This window comes from Podarcis muralis, chromosome 5 (assembly GCF_964188315.1).
Source record: "Podarcis muralis chromosome 5, rPodMur119.hap1.1, whole genome shotgun sequence".
NCBI lineage: Eukaryota > Metazoa > Chordata > Lepidosauria > Squamata > Lacertidae > Podarcis > Podarcis muralis.
The window spans coordinates 61,577,992-61,598,829 of NC_135659.1; the positions used below are offsets into that span (position 1 = coordinate 61,577,992).

Sequence of the window (20,838 nt, forward strand, 5' to 3'; positions counted from 1 at the left end):
CCTCGTAACAAGTCAGATCACTGGTCCAACTACCTCGGCATTGTCTATGCTGGCAGGTCAAGGTTCTCAGACAGGGGTCTCTCCCACCCTACCTGAAGATTCTGGGGATAGAACATGGGACCTTCTGAATGCAAAGCAGATGTGGTAAGAACACTGGGAGTCAGACCTCATCCATACAGTTGGCAGTAAGCCCTATTTTGTATGACTTTTTTGGTAATCCTGTGAGCCTGCCTTGGTGAAGAAAAGGAGAAAATTGTCTTTCAGAGCCTAGTTACTAGGATGAAAATATTACAGGAAATTAGTCAATTTAATGCTTGTTTGGCTTAAGTTACCTTCTGAGCCAGTCGGGGTTTTATTATTTCATGCAAGCAAGGAAGGAAAAGGGGAGGGTAATGATAAGAGGAAGGAGAAACGTTTCAATAGCAACTAGAAAAAGGAACTGAAATGTGAACTTATCTAAAGCAGAAATCTAAAACCCCACATGTTACGGAGTTTATGTTCCTTGGAATTATAAAATGCCAACCCAGCATTTGCATATTCAGGTCACCCATTCAGGAAGTTCAGTTTACTTACAGTCACTTCATGCAAGGTTGCATTCCTACGTGAATATTACTGCTATGCAAGAAAAAAATATGTATATACACAATCATATTTGATGGACAGGTGCAGTTCAGCATAAGGTATCACAGGAACTGACACAACCCCAGAGTCTCTTCTCAGGCTCACAGAATAACGGGGACCTGCAAGGATTTTGTGATAGTAGTGCACGCAATTATTTATAGCAGACAGGGTATCAAGGTAAGAAGCAGTTTTGGGAAACATTTACTTTAGCAAAGACTAAAGTCTTATAAAGTGCAGTACAGAGGTTCCCAAACTGTGGTCTGCGAACAACAGGGATCTGCAGCCTTCATTCAGGTGTCTACAGCGTGTCTGTGGATTTGTGGTTGCAAATGGGAGACTGTACATCCATCACATTAAATACAGGAAACCCCCTTACGTTCTGGGTCTTTGTGTGTGTATGTCAGCGGAGCATTCCACCTCGTTCCACCCTCTTCCAGTGCCAAAGACAGCATGTGCATACACAGTTGCACATGCAAACGCAGGCAAATTGAGAGTTGCCTGTATTCATTTTGATTTTGAATTGTTTTTAGATTGCTTCTTTTGTCTATTATGTTGCATTTTATTATATTAGTCTGAATTCTATGGAATAAAAATACAATTAAAAACATATAGCATCTAATGCAGCTGCTACAACAGGCAGAAAACTCAGTAAGACTCTGCACAATTTTTAAGTGGTTCATGTGGGGGGGGGGAGTTTGGAAAGCACAGCTGCCATGGATCCCAAAAGCACCCACCAAAAAGTGCAGCCTTTACTCGAACACTCAAGCATTTCCAGTGGGCAATCTCACACAAGGAAAGAAGAGAAATACTAGTGTCTAGCACAGGCATAGGCAAACTCCGGCCCTCCAGATGTTTGGACTACAGTTCCCAATATCCCTGACTACTGGTCCTGTTAGCTAGGGGTGGTGGGAATTGTAGTCCCAAACATCTGGAAGGCCGGAGTTTGCCTTTGTCTGGTCTAGCGTTTCACAGCTAGGAGAAGCAAGACCCAGAAACCAGAAGACTTTTTCTCAAGTTCCCAAAAGGCACGTAGCAAAAGGAATAATCCCAAAGCCACAGTGTGCCATAGAGTCATGACACAGTAAGCAAGCTTTCAAATTCTCCAGATCTCTTTTAATCATGCTCTATGAATGTTGGTTGGGGTGGGGGTGGGGGAGCTGGAGAGAGAAAAAGCTGGGCATGTTGTCGTCCCAAAGTCTGCAGTTTGTAACAGTCTTAAAATGGAGTGCAGGAGGAGTTATGCAGTCATAATTGGATTAGCTTTACTAGGGGAAAGACAGATTTGCAAGATGTACCCAAGGCTACTGAGACAAAGAAGCAAAAATGCTGTTTCCCCATTTTTGAAGATATAAAATTTAGCAGTTACTTTGGTTATGTCTCTAATCCTCGTCAAAACACAAGGATGACTTCAGCTTTCTGACATCCAGACAAGATAAAAATGAAAGTATTTATATTAGCAAAACTGAAGATTTCTTTTGAGGGTGTGCACTAGGTACAGAGTCAACAGAAGCCAAACTAAGAAAAATTACCTTGTATTTGGAGGACATGTAACCCCCTCAAAATTTAAGTCTCTGGCACTGAAAGTTCATTTCTCTCCACTCTGAAGACCCCTCTCCTGGACAGAGAAATGCAGTATTCTTTAAAGCACATAAAAGTTGTAGGTAGTCATGTGGTCTTTACCATCCTGTGGCTCCTGTATCTGTTTCTCCTCTTAGTACCAACACTGCCATTTATAATTTGAATATAAGGAATGCAATCCTTGGGTGTCTGAAGTGCATCTCTCTAAAGGTTTCTTCTCTAAGGAAGAACAGTTTGATACCGTTTGTGTGTACAATATAGAAACAGATATCTAAAGAGATAAAATATAGAGCAGTTCCCATGGGATGGTCCAACATAACTTTTCCCCTGCCAAGTCCAAACACACCACTGGCTAGATAGGGGAGGTCTGGGTTGGAGCAGACTTGTTTGTGAGCCATTCCAAAAACCTGCTTTTCAGGGTTCAGGATTGCATTCCAGGACACAACAGCAGCTCTGATCACCCAGAGAGAGCATCTTCTTTGGAAAAAGCCATAGCCAACCGTCCGGTCAATTGAGTACTAGCATTAACAGGGCAAAGCGGAGTTCAGTTGCAAGCTTGGGATAGGGAGACTGGTTTTTTATGCCAACAGAAAAGTCATATCTGACATGCACGCCGTTATAGCAAAGACAGGAGGAAGACACAGTGTTCAAAGTCTCCACTGTAAGACGCTTTGAAGAGACTATGACAGAGGGCTCCACATTTTATTACTTTTTTCTGACTGAACTTAAGAGCATGACCTTTTGCTCCTAGTCGGAGAATACACTTTGGATCCCAGACACAGACAGACACACAATACTAATGGGCCTTTTTGTGATCACGTGGTAGCTAATGCATTTTTCCCCATGGCAATTTTCTGGTCTGCAATTCCAGCTATTTATATCCCTGCCAGAGAAGTTTAATGCCATCGCGCGCGCACGTGTGTGTGTGTGTGTGTGTGTGTGTGTGTGTGTCTTCTTTGACCATAGCCAGCAGGTTCCCTCTTCACAATCTCCAACGAAAGAATAGATTAGAAACAAAGATCATTTGCAAACTGGAGGAACTGGGTACTTTTCACCGATCTCATGCCCTCCAGATGTTTTGAACTGAATTCCCCATCAGCCTTAGCTACCACCCTGTTGGTTGAGGCTGATGGGAGTTGTAGTCTGTCTGACACATCTGGAGGGCATCAGGTTGGCAAGATCATACAAAAATGGTATGAAAAGAGGCAAGGCTCGTCTCTACAGCAAGATTGAAAGTTACATAATTTGTAATGGGCTGCCTTACTTTGCTCCCATGAATGAACTTAATACAATTTCTACAATCCAGCATTACAGTATTTTCAGAGCCAGTTTGTGAATCTCCTAAAACCACATCGGGCTTATTGTTAATAGGAATTATTAACCAGCGCCCATAAATCAATTACAACTACTTACTGATGGGACTAAATAATAATATTTGGGGTTTTATGAAAGTTTTCAGCTCTCCCTGAAGCCACCCACAAAGCTAAAAACTGCTCAGTGTTGACTTTATCATTCCAATCATCTGCCAAATGTTTTGGGTATGATTTTGGCCTTTTTTGGTCCAAGTTAATCCACTTCTGCCAATGGCACATCAGTTTAGCCTCACAGAGAAGCTGAGATGATAACTGGCTTCATGGCTGCCAGATGATCAGATCCTGCTTTGAGGACGGTATAAAGGATCTTTTTTAAAAAAATAAAAGGAGTTGGGTTCAGCATTAGATTATTGGCTCATGTCCGTCTGTAGGCTGATCTTGTCTGCTACACTCGTAACACAAACAGTCCTGTGTTGATACACAGCATGGCTAAACAGAACAAACAAGGCCAGTTATAAATGTTCTCACTTACTGGTGCGTCACATGGACAGGGTGGCAATTGAGAGTAGTCTTGCAGACAGCCTCTGGAAATTGCAAGGACACACTTTCTCTCCCAATAGCCCTTTATGTTTCATTTGTTGAGATGTTTGCCCACCTCTAGCTGTGTTTACCATATCAAAGTTCATGGGAAACGCAGGTGAAGCGGAAGGGTAGCTGGGTAACAGATTATCCCCAATCACAAATGAGTCCTGACATCTTCACGGTTAAGTTCAAGCATGCATATGGAAAGCTGAACTTCATCATTTATAAAGCACATAATGTTTTGACACTGAAGTTCACTTTGTATGGTATGTAAGAGCATGCAAAAAGTTACAGAGCAGGGATGAGGAACCTGTGACTCTCCAGATGTTATTTTATGTCAACTCCCAGAAGAATGTCCAATGGTCAAGAATTACTGGAGCTGTATTCCAGCAAGATCTGGAGGGCCACAGGTTCCCCAGGACATCCACCAATGTCCACAACTGCTCTCAAACCAGCCAGGGTTAAAGATGAGGTACCCCCACAGAGATGCACCAAATTTAATCAGAATGGGTATTTTATGTCATGTTTCCCCTGCGTTCCATATGAAAATGGAAATAATTGTGCAAGACACAGATCACAACCAAAGGTCACTTCATACTTGCATAACTGTCACTTGATGAATGCATTGTCAGGCAGTGTCTTCCGTGTGTGAATGAGAAATAACGCCTATTAAGTTTAGTAGGACTTACTCTGGAGAACGTGTGCACAGGATTGCAGCTTTGACCACAACCATTCATTGACTGGTATAAGGCAAGCAAGGATGGTCCTGCTACAAATATGTAGTAGAACAGAGTTGGCCAACTTGTTTGTACAGCACTATCAATGCACCCACTAACTCAGCACACTTATCTGCAGCTGAGGAGAGGTGAAACAGTGGGGTTAAAGTATTATACGCTTTATAAATAATAAAAGTTCAGCTTTCTAAAATTGCTTCTCAGGGTAACCCTGAAGTTCCCTCCATCAGCTTGGCTGGGTAACACTGCCATTCGGCTTCTCTACTCTTCCCTGAACTGTCTTCTGCAGCAACCACTTCACCTGGCTATTATGAAACTTCATTATGTAACACGATGGAAGACCAGAATGAAAATTGGCTTGTTTTCCTCTTCTTGCTCTTTGTATCTTCATCAAGCAAAAGCTAATAAGAAAGAAAGAGAAAGGAGGGGAGAGACAGACAGACAAATACCTGCCCCAAGGAGTTTATGATCTGAATGCTTCAAGAGGGAGAGGAAACATAAGATGGGAAACAGTGGGATGAAGGGGCAAAGCACAGCTAACAGCAGATGATGAATATGGGCGAATGCAGTTATGTGTACTTGGGGTTAAGCCAAAGACATCATAGAAAAGTTAGGTTTTGGATAAAATGGAAGGTGTCAATATGAAGGTACTCTAGGAAGGATGCAACCAGTGGAAGATGTGATTCAGATGGGAAAATTCATCCACTGAAAATGGGAGTCCACTGCAGCATCATTCCTTCCATTTCAAGGATTTTAAGTTCTTCCAGCATGCCCCTTGGTGTCCTGGATCTACTGCTGATGGGTGGAGAAACCTGGGGACCCTCCAGGTATCACTGGATTCCCAACTCCCTTCAGCCTAAAACAGTGTGACCAATGGTTAGGGCTGATGGGAGTTGTAATCCAACAACATCCAGAGGGCCACTCCCTGCTTTAGAGGGAGGTGAGGGCCAGGCCAGGATCCAAAGAATTGAGAAAGTAGTTCTTTGTGCCCAATGGATTTCAGATTTCTGTTTCTCAAACAGCAGCACACGTCAAATGTTCACATTTCGTGTGTGTGTATATATAAACACACAATCATGTATCCTCAACACCTTATTAAGTTAACTTTGTAACAGGTTATAGTTGCTTTGAGAGCCAGTCCTGATTAAAAAGTGGGAAGGGAAGGAAGATGCTTGGTTTGTGTGTAACAGTAAGTCACAAGCTATAGATTCCTGTGAATGATCAGTGTGCTGGTTCATGTCGTTCAGTTGGGTCCACCCTTCTCCTCCCTGTCCCACCCCAGGAGGAAAACAACAACCCCCAGCACTGACTTAGCATTATGCGTGAAGTAGCACTTGTGATTTGTTTCAGTCCAACCAAACCAAAAGTGGAAGTCAAGGTTTGTACTTGGTTTACTGCTCCAAGAGGAGGAGTAAGGAAGAGGTTCTCACCAACTGGAACACTCAAGCTTTGGTCTCTGCTGGTTCTCAAAATGTGGCACAGAGGAATAATTAAGGCATAATGAAGCAGCAGCTTCTGATCCTTAGATGGCAGCCATGACAACATCGCAGCAGGGAAAGTTGTTTTGGCCTTAAAACCATTTTGGCCTCTGAAGTTCAAATTAACTGAAAACTTCAGGTTTTATTTGGATAGGAAGTTAAAATCTAGCATGCATGTTCACTGATATACATTAACTTGTTAGCACTATCAGTACAGAAACTCTCATCATAGCACAATAGGGAGGAGATGAGCTACTACCTCCTATGAACTCTACATAGCTCAACAAATTTCTATATTTTAACTTTTAAGTGAACTTTTGGAACGTGAACATTCCATTTTTAGAAACTGCCACACATAACTCCAGATTCTGCTGCAGGCCTCACTACAATCCAGTGGGGATGTCATGGGCTTGGCAGCTTTCTAAGCTGCTAGATCACACCATAAATCACCAGAGCGCTGCATGCAAAAACAGGCCTGGGGTTCATTGAAGTTTGCATGATTAACCCCACGGCTTGTTCAAGTCAACCCAGAGCAGGTGATTCTGACTATAAACAGCTGGAGCAGAGATTGTTTCCAGAGCAAGGAAGGTCAATGCCATATCTCACCGAAGGAACTGCTGCTCCTCTATGCTCAATCTCCTTGTGGGAAATACTTTTACGACCAGAATGCAGCCACAACACAGGCATTAAAAGATGTTTTTTTATGGAGCGCCTGCGGACCTGGCACCTGCTTGCATATTCCAGTCCTCACACTCTGCCTCCCCAAACAAAACAAAAAAATGTTATTTGAGCTGCCTTCCTTCTATTCCGTTCCTTATTTTCCCAGGGCCTGCCTTTTCTCATATTCAGACTGGCAAAATGTTAAAATAAATATTTTCAGACTTAAAGCAGGAACAGATTCCTATTTGGGTAGGAGAAGAGACACCAAAGGTGCCACAAGTTCAAAGGACCTCCTAGGAACTAGCAGAAAGGATGAGGAAGAATAAAGAACACACAGCAATTCCTTGGGCAGTTCCACAGAGCCAAGAATTTGGTTCCTTACCAAGGTGTCCAAGTCTTCACAGCCTTGCAGTTTAGAGATTTTTTCCCCCAGCCTCAAATTAAGCCTCATGTAATGAAAATACATGCCAGTGAGATGGGGTTCCTACAAACCATCTCAAAGCCACATTATGTACATGTTTTCCTTCAAAGCAGTATGAGTATACTTGGATCTCATCTACTGTAGTTTCAATAGCAGCAGCTTCAAAGCAATAATTTCTTTGCCTTTTGACCCCAATGCTTACAATTTCCCTCCTACACTCATGTACATGCCCACCATATACTCACGTACTGTACACACACTCTATATATTCATGTACACATGCTTACCAATTGAGAACAGTGCTTTATTGCATCTAATGAAATGAATCCATTCCACAAAAGCCTTATGCCCTAATAAATAGGTTAAGGCTTGCATAGGGATGGACACATCTGTCAAATTCAGTTCTCTTAGATTCTCATCTTTCTGAACTAAAATTCAGTTCTCCATGACATTTTGCGGCAATATGAGAATTATTTTTTTTAAAAAATCCTCACGAAAATCCAGCAGCATTTTGGTGTGAATTTCTCCTAATAAGCACATTTTTATGTGCAGTTTTCACTAATATACACATTTTTGCAAGCTGTTTCCCCTAATATAATGCATTGCTGTGTGCTATTTTTGCAAAAATATTAATTTTTATGCACAATTTTTTAAGTTTAATTTGAAAAACCAAATAAATAAAGTTTAGAAAAAATTATGCACACTTTCACCGAATGCATGCATTTTTGTAAGCATTGTTTACTTGGCAAACTGCATAGCAAAATTTGGATGAGTATGAAATTTGACAGATATCTATCTTTTGGTTTGCATATTGTTTTGAAAAAAGTGAATGTGATAAATTCAGCTTCAAATGAGACATGAATTCAATCCCTTTCCCCATCCCTAGTCTTGAAGGTGCCATAAGAATCATCATAGTTTTTGCAACCACAGACTTAATGTGAATTCCCGTTTGGAAACCTGTTTTTTTCAACCCTGCTTCAGGAGAACTCAGGTTGAGTTCAGCTATGAGGAAAGCCTCACTGGTCCAAATGGGTCAACTGATTACATCCCCAGACAAGGTTCCATCAAGAGTAATGCAGTGCATGAAACAGACTACATTCATCCCCAGCAGAGCTACATGGCAGTGAAACAGATACCATCAAGGAAGGAAACTGAGCCTTCCAGCCATTTGACAATCTCTTCATCTTTCAAATTAGAAGTTTACGTAAGAAAGCCTGAATTTTGTTACTTGCATTATAGCAGTGGTCAAAAGTTAAGCAACCTACGAGATTATATTGCTAACTCAGACATTGAAAAACCAATAAAAAATTAGCTTCACTTTGCTTGTATATAAGAAATTTTTGCAATAGTAAGAGAAGCCACTGGCACTTAAGACTGTTAACATACAGTACTCCGGAAAAGAACTCTGCACTGTGCTATTTATGCAATTTATGCCCATCGTCACAATATTTAAAACAGCACACGTAAATAAAATGGAGCTTCTAGCTCATATAGGTACCTCATGTGTGAAAAATACCTTAAAATACTGCTGATAAGCAGGCTTTGTGTAAATGTCTACAATGAGGGGCTGCAGCATTCAAAATTAAAAACTCAAATGCAGCAGCCAGAGAAGTCAACTGAGCAATAGCTGTAGGAAAGGGCATACTTGATTCTGGGAAGAAGATTTGAAATTTTGCTGATTTAGAAATTTGGCAGAGAACAGGCTGGATAAGCAAGAAGAAAATGAGGAATTCTTGCATGAATCACTGGCACAGGAGAAGTGGAGTCAATGAGGCAGAAAGGGAGGAAGGGGCAAGAATGAGGTCCTAATCTCCAGTGGCGTAGCGTGGGGGGTGCAGGGGGGGCCGGCCGCACCGGGCGCAACATCTGGGGTTAGGGCAAATCCACAGGTTAGGGGGCGCAAATCCACGTGTTAGGGGGCGCAAATCCACGAGTTAGGGGGCGCAAATTACTTGCCTTGCCCCGGGTGCTGACAACCCACGCTACGCCACTGCTAATCTCTAGCTACTGGAAAACAGCACTCACACCTCTTGTTTGTGCCCACAAGCACGGCAGCAGCAACTTGTCCTTTAAGTGGAAGCTTCCAGGCTCTCATGAAGGTGTTGTCTTAACATGGTAGACAGCTGCATCCTGCTACTTATTGCATCATAGAGGCTATTCAGATTTCTGGCCCTTGCCTGTCATTTATTTAAAGCATGTACAGCCCACTTGTCCAGCTCATGAGATATGTACAAAGATCAACAGCAGCAACTTGAAAACAACAACTAATAACAACACCACAGCAAATAAAACAATCTGAAGGAGGAGAAAAACCCAAAGGACAGAAGACAAATCTGGCAAAGGACAGAAAACAAATTTAAATGGTATTTAGGTAGTGTCTGAATGCAGTCAGTGAAGGAGCCAAGTGGACTTCCTTAGACAGGAAGTTCCATGATGTTGGAAGAAGCCCCTTGTTGGAATCACCAACAGCCCAGCTTCTTATGGCAGGGGATATGGAGAAGGCTCTGCTCCCAATCACCTGACTAGATGGGCAAGTTTAGGTAGGAAGAAATGAACCTCTAAGAATCCTGGTTATGAGCCACAGAGGATAAAGGCCTTAAACAGGTCTGGAAAAAGACTGGAGCCAGCAATGGATACAAACAGTAATGGAGTCACATGCTACAAAAGAACTAAGTAAAGGTAAAGGGACCCCTGACCTGGTCCAGTCGTGGCCGACTCTGGGGTTGCGGCGCTCATCTCACTTTATTGGCCGAGGGAGCCGGCGTACGGCTTCCGGGTCATGTGGCCAGCATGACTAAGCCGCTTCTGGCGAACCAGAGGAGCGCATGGAAACGCCGTTTACCTTCCTGCTGGAGCGGTACCTATTTATCTACTTGCACTTTGACGTGCTTTCGAACTGCTAGGATGGCAGGAGCAGGGACGGGAGCTCACCCCGTCATGGGGATTCGAACCGCCGACCTTCTGATCGACAAGTCCTAGGCTCTGTGGTTTAACCCACAGTGCCACCCGCGTCCCTCCAAAAGAACTAGCTCTAGCAAAACCTCCAACTGCTGCCTTCTGCACCATCAGAAGTTTGCTTACACTCCTCAAAGGCAACTCCATGTAAAGTGTGTCACAGGAAGCCAAACCAGATGCAACTAGGGTGGTGGCAACTATGTATTCTACAGAATGCCCTTCAAGGCTACTTTATCCAACTACTGTATGTTTGCTTTCTTAAAAGTATTTACATATCTAGGGGACCAGGCAGCTTGAGCTTCTATCAAAACATGAGAAATGTTTCAGATTTTAAAACAAATACTGGCGTGCTGTGTCTTACGGACAATCTCTCCTTAAACATCATGCTAGAATATGCCTTGATCATAGAACAGACATTACCAGTGATCAAAGGCTTGCCACCTTTATAGACAGATGTACAACTGCATTTTGCTCTAAACTGACTGCTTTGTGAGTGTGTCCTAAAGATGCTAACCATTAGGTTAGACTTGTAACAGAATACAGCAGTCAGAAATAAGCTGGGCTGCGTTAAACACTTGGTAAGAACCAAGTGTACTGTACTGTACAGTACCACTGTACTGATCCAATTTTTCAAACATCTCCATATTCTGTCCTGCTGTCTGTCACATTTTCTGAAGATTTGTAGAATGACAAAGGATACATAAGCATCAAAGAGCATGATATACTGTAAACCACCCGGTGATCCCCAGATGAACAGAGGTATATACATTTAATAACTATTTAAATTTATTTTATTCTATTAATTAATGAGCACCTAGAACACATCACTATAACCTTAATCCAATGTCTCTTAGCTGACCACTAGGCACAGAATATACCAATGTTGACATGTGGAATACTAATGCTGAGGCTCAGGGGAGTTATAGTTTAATAATACCTGCTCTTAACTATTCATGCAGCTTTCTTGAAAACACTCTTTCTCAGCCTGTTTCAGAGTGCTCTACCAACAATCCCTTAAAGCTATTGCTTAGCAGTACAATCTCCTTTTGATCATGTTCCCCCCACCCCAAAACACACACACACACACACACACACACACACACACACAACATTATGGACTAGCTTCTGAAAGGAGAACGGCACCACACATTATCACAGAATTTAAACAAAGCAAAACTGCTGGTCCCTATATAAAGTTTTCCTACAGAAAAGGGAGGAGTATGCGGAGAGGAGTATCACATGTGGAAAAAGCACAGCAATTCCATGCGCACCACACAAAGGGGTGCTGATGTGGCAGCATGCCTGAGCTTCCTTTGCATTCATCATCGATGAATTTGTCCCCCAGAGTGTGTTAGGAACCAGGAACCACAGCCCTTACTCAGGCTACTGAGGTTTCCAAGAGTTTCTGTACTTCACACAGAAGAGAAAAGGAAGAACTGCAAAGAAAAGTTTTACGAGGGAGTCAAATAGAACATCAGCACACTGCTTCTGAGCTGAACGTGTAAGCTTACTCATTACTCAAATATTTGCACTTTCCATCATCACTGCACTAAACTACTGCTCTGTGCTTGCGTTAGCAGGTGCGCCGTATCTCAGATAATCCTAACTAAAACACTAGGGTTATATCCCATCCTGTCATAAAGGCTTAGTGCTACTTAGAATCCATTACTCAGGCTCCCCAAAGCTAGAAAAAGAAGGAAATTAAGGCAATAGCTTTTATTGGATTAGCTTCGGCTGATACTGAAGAGTGCAAACTTGATTTACACAGCGGCATTCTACAGGCAAAGGTGAAAAAAGGAGCACAGAAATTGCAAAAGCTTGTGATACTACATAAAAAGTGCACAGCTGAATTATTCCTTATTCTCTACAGTCAATAGCTGTTCTGTTTCAAAAAGAGAGAGAACAGTTGCTTACTCATTGCCTATGGGAACACAAGTTATGTCAAGATAAGAGTTTGATTAACTATTAGGAAAAGGATCTTAACAGCGGGACAAGTTGCATAATCTGAGCTACATGTTGTCTGTCTGTGGCACAAACATGATGAAATCCTCCCAGGAGTTTTGTGTTTGACAGAGAAACATGGGTAATCAACTAGAGAAATAGTCAACAGCCAATTCCCATTGTGTGGCAATCTTTTGCCTGGCAGGATGTGCTCAGACCTTGACTTTGTAAATAAAAAAGTGAGGTGGGGTCTTCATGATTCCAGGGTCCATTCTTGTCCTTGCACCCCCACCCTGGAGATGGGTGCCTTGCACAAGGCACATTCAGATTCCATTCACAGTTCCAAAGCTGCTTTCAAACAGTTTCCAAAAGCGCAGTGGGGAAACACGGCCCGAAATAGTAAGTGATGTTACTTCAGTTATACACAGCACTGGTGCCAGCACCTGGCATCTTTGGCCCGCTGCTGGGGGCCCAGCACCCTAGAATCAAAGTTGGGGGGACCCCAAACCCTCCAATGCAGGAATCTGTGGCAAGGCCCACTGCTGACACCTACCTTCCTCCCACTTGGGGGGGTGGGCGGATATCAGTTCAGTGCTTCAAGCAGCACACTAGATGGTAGGCTCTAGCTGCCAGGGGTGTCAACTTGAATAAAATATTGGGGGGGGGGCAGGTAAGCCCCACCCAGTATAATCAATCACAAGACACAGCGAGCGCACATCATTTGAATGGTAATGCCCATTAACTTGGGGGGCACCCCCTCAGATATTTTATTGGAGGGGGAAAGGACCTCAGGCCCCTAAGACTTGGCTCCAATGCTAGCGGCCATTTAAATTTCCCATAGTTCTTCTGACATAAAGTCGCTCTGGAAAATTTAAACCACCAGCTGCCCAGCACTGCTTGGTGTCCGTCAATTGTTGGGGGGGGGACGACCCAGGGCCCCCGAATCCTACCATTGTGTTGCTACCTATTCTGCACCCAGAAACCTTAACAGCATCACCAATGTTGCACAGTAGGGAGTAAGGGACATGCTGCCAAAGAATGAAGGATCTGTACTCTCTCCCTTGACACATGCCAAGCTTCTTAAAAGCGTGGTGTTTGGACTATACGGGACAGCCGGCAACTGGACTGTATCAACTCGTGGCTCTCTCAAGCGACGAGCGGCCCTATCGCTTCTCCGGGGGTAATTCATCCCACAAGCCGGACTTCTTGTTTAGAGAAGTCGATCCGATGGCAGCGCACGTGCTCCAGAAAGGCTGGAAGACTTGGGAGGATGAAGTTCGCTTGTTGATCCGCTTATCCGGAGCAGACGGGGGTCCCTTGGCCAGCCAGCAGCCCGGCTCTTATTAAGCAGTCAAAGAGCAAGGCAGGCACCGGCAACATCCCCATCGCCCCCGCCCCGCTGGACCGAGGCGCCCTGATTCAGCCCCACCTGCTCCAGGTTAAAGGCAACCAGGAAATCGGAGCAGCCGAGCAGGGAATCTCTGACGCGTCCGTCACCAGGGAAGGCTGCCGCGAGTTCAACCAAAATAAACACCCGGCGGTTCAGTGCGTGACTCACGCCTCCTCCCCCACCGCCCCCATCTCAACTTTTCCGGAGACGAAGATTTCCCAAAAGAGAGATCCGGCATGATCGCGCCCAAGAACCTCGCGGGCTTCTTGCAGAGCAGGCGCGGCGTGCCTTGGGCCGCCTTGGGCTCCCAGGCCGAGCCGGCTGCTCCTCTCCCGGCGCGCCCTCCAAGCAGCCGCCCGCCCACAACGGAGGACACGCGGAGCGCCTGCCTGCAGCCGCCCCGTCCCGCCAAACTCCGGAGAAGCGCCGGCCGGGAGGGGCCGCCGGGCCCCCCTTCTGCACTCGCCCCCTCCCTCTGCAAGGAGCATCCCCGGGGGTTTCCACCTCCCTCCCTCCCCCCGGCTCCAATTCAAGGGCAAAGACAACTCTCTACTTCTGGAGAAGATGCTTTGCAGTCTTTAAAAGTGGTTGGGGATTGCCCACGGACTTGGCAGGAGGGGGCTCGGCCCAGGCGCACGTGCTCTTCGCGTACCTGGCATAGAAGCAGCAGCGCCGCCGCCAGCATGTCTCCTTCCCCGGCGAAGCCGCCTCTCCGCTTCGGCCCCCTCCGCGCCGGGATTTGTGCAGAGGCGCTCAATACCCGCCAGTGTCTCGCTCTGCCGCCTTTTAAATTGGCCAGCCCCAGGGCGCATGCGCCGAGGCCGCCAGGGTGGAGTGAGGTTGGCTTTGGTCGGGTTCGGCAGAAGGGCTTCTCCCGACCCCGAGGCATCGTCGAGGGGGCGGGGCGGGGGCTTCTCCTCCGGTCCTACCGGCTCTGCGCTTCCAGGCGGCGATTGGAAGAGACTCGGCGACCGAAGAGCGCTTGGGGGGGTTGCAGACGGCGATGTTTTCTGCAGGGAAGGAAGGGAAGGGTAGACCGAGATTATACACACACAATCTGTCGAGGGAAACATAGGAAGTTTCCACTCGTTTCAGTGAAGTCTATTTTGCAGTAAACAGCCCCGTCCTGAACACACGCTGCGATGCAAGCGTTATGATGCAAGTAATACTCCGAGTAGACCCACTGAAATCAGTGAAGCAGAGTTAGCCACACCCATTCATTTCGATGGGTCCAGGTAGGATGAGTGTGCAAGGCAATCCCTAGCTTCACTTAACATGATATTTAAGGATATTATGTTGGGCTTAATGTTTTGTTGTTAGCGTGGGGGTTGCCAGCATTTTATTAGTACTTTTGGGGGTGATTCTGGAAGCTGCGTTGAGAGGGTCTGACCCAGAACGATGACCTTCAAATATTAGTTGTTAATGGCAGCAACAACAGCAGCCACCCAGTTCTACTCTGTGAGAAAAGTGTGAAAGATTTTCTTGATGGAAAGGAGGTGGCAGAGGGGAAAAGCTAAGGTTGATTTCAGTGGAACTTACTTGCACAAATGGGGGTGGAGGAGCAATTTCTCCACTTTCTTCACTCTGCCCAATACCTTGATGAAAATAGACAGAATTACCTAATAGAAAATGTATGTCATTTATTTTAAAAACACCACTGGATTCAAAATTTCACCTGGATTAAGTGGATCTCAAATGGCCTTCTCTCACAGGCTAAACTATTGCCTCCAAACACACATGATGTTGCTAATTTATTACTTTCAAATCACTTGACTTTTGTATGTCCAGGTATTGAAGGAGAAACTAAAGAGAACTGCTGCACGACAAACATTTCTGTCCTTCCCTCCTTTGGAATCTACAACCAGCATATGGCCTCTCTTACTTAATAACTCAATGGACTGAGTCAGGCATCCCCAACCTTCGGCACTCCAGATGTTTTGGACTACAGTTCCCATCATCCCTGACCACTGGTCCTGTTAGCTAGGGATCATGGGATTTGTAGGCCAAAAGATCTGAAGGGCCGCAGGTTGGGGATGCCTGGACCTTCTTAAAGATGTGAGGTGGATGGTTACTATACTGTAGAGAAAGAACTTTCTAACCTAGCTATGTCAGTGGAGATTCCTTGTATCTTACCCTCCATTTTAAGCCTGTTCTAGTAGAGTGGGGATCAGGAGAGTAATACTATGCACATTTACCTTGGAGTAAGGCCCACTGAGCATAGGGTTTCTCTCTCTGTGATGCCCATGGCTTTTCCTGCATAGGATGTTGCCTATGGCACTGGTGTCACAAAGTTACTTTGGACAGCCAAATGAAATGCTGTTAGCTAGATAGGATGTCATCACCATTTTGGCTAAACATTGGAAGAAATTTCCTTATGGTAAGAGCTGCTCAAGCGTTCAACAGACCGCCTTGGGAGGTGGCGAGCAGCCTGTTCAGCAATATCATCTTTGAATGGTGCAATGCCCTGTGAATCTTCTGCCACTCATGCATCATTTGTGAATGCTACAAGGGCAATTTGTTTTAACTCCGTGTAAATTTGCATAGAAATTGATTTCACGCTCTGGTCCATTTAGAACTTCATGCAGCATGAGGTTGTGACAACTCTTCAGCCATACATGAATGTGGACATTCCCTGAACATATGTGTGGCCAAATAGATGTTTGCCCAAATGCTTGCAAACAGAGGCACGGACGCATTTGGGGGTGTGTGACATCTGTTCTCCAATTAGACAAGCACTTACAGATACAGTATACAATTCAGTGGAGCCGAGCCAATTTATTCTCGCTCGTGACTGGGCCAGGACTTTAGCCAAATGTAGTACCCACTAAACGAAGGCCAGTTAAAATATTGCAAATGCCAGATATCATTGCCTCCTCTTCTTCACTTACCATCTCATCCCTTGCACTTTTAATTTAATTTTGGATTGACTGCACAACAGTCGCCTTGTTTTCCATGCCGGACAGCTGTTCCGTCCAAATTGCTTGCAGACTGGAACCCGCACTGCATGGGAAAAAGCATGTGGAACACCTGCACTCATAGTCACTTGAACCAATGGGAACAAATCCATTGGCATGGCTCTTGGAGGCAACTGAAGGGTGCAAAAAGCCAGCACTGTTTCCTTTAGAAGCTCCAAGTGCTTCCCAGCTCCTGCTCATTGTGCAATTGTAAGAAACCAAAAACAAAAAACCCACAATTCTATTTATATTTGTAAAAATAACAGGAGTTCAAAACTGGTGTGGAGAGATTTCTAACCAGGAAGCATCATTTATTTTGTGTAAGAGAAAAGTAGTTAGGTAAATGTTGATGTTAGTTGCTTTTCCTGCACTTTGCGTTCCAGATGGAGTTTGCATTTTTTTCAGTGAGCCAAGTCTAGAAATGCCACCTGCAGGGAATTATTAACATGAACACATTCTCACAAGGGGGAAAGAGTTAGGGACAGAATGGAAATAAGAATGAGTAGAAACTTAAGCTGTAAGACTTTAAGGGCTGCTGCTATTGAATAATTGTCTTCCTTTTCAGATGTTACTAAACCAGTTAAAATAAGATTCTAAAGACAGTCTACAGGCCATACATTAGATTTTCCCAGCTATACTCTACTAAAAAATACCCACTACCCCTTCTAATAACATACTGAGGTGGTAAGTGCCCATAGGAATGGTGCTCCAAAAAAATAGAGCCACTGAGAAACATGGGTGAGGTATTAGCAAAAAACCCAACCCCTCCAAGAAACCAGCTCAGTGATAACTGAGCATGCCCAGTACTCATGGAATGTTGGAAAAGGGGAACAGAATGGAATATCCTAAAGGAGGGACATGGTTGGCTGGAAACCTCAAGCGCTGCTGTTAGGAGTTTCCACTTGACAACAGTGAAGGTCTCATATTCCATATTGTTAATGGCCTGAGATACATATTAACCACTTGCTTCAAGCTTAATAGCCACAGCCCAGTGCCATGTTGCATGTGCACAAGTCACACTGAAATCAACCTTAGGCAAGCTTGAATCATTACACTGGATCATTCATAGCCACTGACATCCAAGCTCAACCAGCACAGAGTGTTTTCCATTGCATGGATAATTATTAGCTGTGATTCCTGCATTGCAAGGGGTTGGACTAGATGGCCCTTGGGGTCCCTTTAACCCCTACAATTCTATGATTCGACATTTAAGTCTCTATTTGAAGTTTTGTGTTTGCTGACTTTCATATTCTAAGCATAATACAGCAGAAATATTGTGCTTATCGTGTATACGGTTATGGAAAATGCCGTTTCAGTGGTCAGAAACAATACAGTTGTAACTGCCTAAGAAGTCAAGGAAGAGGAAGTGTAACGGCCACATCAGTTGCCTCATCTGATTAGATGTCTTGACATAGTTACCCTATTATCTAACAATGACATGCCCCAGCAAGCTGCAGTCACCAAACTGCCATAATGTGGTCCCTTTCTTTGTGGTAAACAGATTTCAGACACAGAAACATACAGGTAGGGTTTTTTTTTGTTACCAGAAATGTACAGAGATGGAAATCTGATCACAAATTTCCAATGCCTTATGTTATTCACAACTAACTGTTACTATTAGCATATAAAGCCCTTAACAACTTGGGAGCGGTTTACCTACAAGAGGGCCTTATTCCTCATGTGCCCACTCAACCGCTTTGATTGGCAGAACTGGCACTACTGCAGATGCCACATAATACCCGTTCCACATTTGTAAGAACTCAGATCGTTTAGTGTGGCAGCATCTGCCTATTGAGATCAAGCAGGAACCTTCACTGAACTCTTTTTGGCGCCTGTTGAAAACATTCTTCTTTAGGAAAGCCTTCGCAGGTGCTTGGAAGGTTGGGGGAATTTTAATCTGTTTTAGTATTTTATATTTTGTATGTTCTAAAGTATGGTTGTGAATTATTCTTGATTTTATTATCTTTTTGTAAACTGCTTTGAGGTCATTAACAATCAAGCGGTGTATAAATCTTATGAAATCAATCAATCAATCAGTCAGTCAGTCAGTCAAGAACATCTGAAGAAGTGTGCATGCACATGAAAGCTCATACCAATAACAAACTTAGTTGGTCTCTAAGGTGCTACTGGAAGGAAAAAAAATTATTTTGTTTCGACTACGGCAGACCAACACGGCTACCTACCTGTAACTAGAATCAAGAACTGAGTATGACTTAAGTCAGCTACCACCCAGACACCACAATATTCTGGCTTGCATTTACTCTGGATCCCCAGTTGGTTTCTAGTAAATATTGGAAAGCAAATTAATGACAGTGGTTCAGAATTGCTGTGCATTGTAACATCTTAAAAGATTAGAATGCCCCCAGAACTTAGACAGCCCGGGTCCTTGACATTGTCAATGCATGTGTCTCTTGGACTTAACTTCCCTTCCTCTCCAAACAAAAAACGTAGTCTCAATTCAAACATCCCACCCATAAAACGAGTAATCAGAGACAAGAATACCCAAAAATCAAGGGAGGACTAATACTGAACTCCCATCTCCTCCAAAAGTAGAAAAATCTACAGGCTACTAATCAAGTCAATGAAGATTGTTGGGTGCCATGAAAAATTAGGGCACTGATTCAGGAGCCTAAGTATGTGTTTGGAAGTCTATTTTTAGACATCAGCGCTTCACTACTAAAGGTTATAACCAAGACTGAAGAACTGTTATTATGCTAGTTTAACCTCCCTCTTCCCAGATTTACTAACTTTCAAGAGCCTTTTTAAAGTACTGAAAACCCAAAAGGCAAGCCTTATTTCCACTGCTAAATCTAGGAGCCATCCTTCACCCACAGTGCCAGCCTGTGCATGTTTACTCAGGAGTCAGTCCCACGGTATTCAGTGGGACTTGCTCCCAGGTAAATGTGCACAGAACTGCAGCCCCAAACATCAAAGGCAGAGGGGGGTGTCAGTGTGTCAGCAATGAGACCCAAGAAACAATGATGATCGGAAATAGCAGAGAAGCTTGCTATACAAACGCTGACCGAGGAGTAAGAAGGCCAGAAGAAATTAAGTCTCTTGGTCAAGGCAGCCAGCAAATCAATTAACAGGCTTTTTAAGAAAATGACACAAAACTCAAGGCCCACTGACCCTACCCCTGAAAGTTTAGCTCACTAGGCTCTAGATCAGGGATGGGAAAGGACCTGTGGCCCTTCAGATGTTGTGAAGACTCCAAATCCCATCAGCCCCAGCCAGCAGGGCAACAGTCAGGGATGAAGGGAGTTGTAGTCCAGCAACGCCTGGACGACCACAGGTTCCTCACCCCAATGAAGATCCTTCGTAAATTGTAGTACATGGTTTTGCAGCAGTCATACAGGATGAGTGAAGACCAATGTTATGTTTCAAAGTACCTTTTCTGCCCTCAAAACACATATGTATCTTTGGAGCAAGTTTGGTGGGGGGGCGGGGGGGATGAATCTGCAAGCTTTTGGTTTGGTTTCAAGTCGAGCAGAAGAAAAAAGCTCTGTGGGTGCCTATTTGTCAGTGCCCAACAAGCACACCCATCCCCAGAGAAATTAGAAAGAAATTTGAAACAGGAAATATATTTTGAACCAGGAAATAAGTATATATACGGTAATTTCTCTGGGGATTGGGATGTGGCAAGGATGGGCACTGACAAATACACACACATATACATCATAGGCAGAAACACATGTGCCTCTTAACTAAAGTCTACTTGCTGTAAGAAGGAAGGAGTAAGTCTAAGGAGTGACACACTCATTGATCCAGCATTTGATGTACTGACATGTACACAAGGCCGGCTCAAGACACTTCACTTGGCAAAGAACAAAATGGCACACACGCACACCCATGCCACACAAAGTCAACCGAACTGGCTGCTGAATCCTACTATAGGGCAAACCCTGAGGGAGATCAGCAGGGTAGTTATAAAGGTGGAAGGCATGACACACAGCTCTCTTCCCCAACAGAATGGTATAGTCAGGGTGCTCAGGAGAGAGGGAGCTGAGGGGCACTACCACCTCCCAGCATATGCCGCCTGAGGCAGTCGTTTCATTCTGCCTAATGGTAGGGCCAGCTGCAGAAGCAGGTTTACCCTGCAGGACAACTCAGAACAACTTGCAAATAATAATAGTAATAATAGAAACAAAAAATTAAAAAATAGTAGCAGTAAAAGTAATACTTTTTATACTTCCCCCCACATCAGTCTCAAT

At 44.2% G+C, this 20,838-nt stretch overlaps 1 protein-coding gene across 1 annotated transcript in view; it reads right to left on the minus strand.

Annotated features, from left to right (window-relative positions):
- Positions 1–14,652, minus strand: part of SLC45A3 (solute carrier family 45 member 3) — a 53,375-nt gene extending 38,723 nt beyond the window's left edge. The window contains exon 1 of the mRNA XM_028734345.2: positions 14,326–14,652. The gene's annotated coding sequence lies outside the window, so the exon portion shown is untranslated. The remainder of the gene's footprint in view (positions 1–14,325) is intronic.
- Between the last annotated feature and the right edge of the window lie 6,186 nt (positions 14,653–20,838).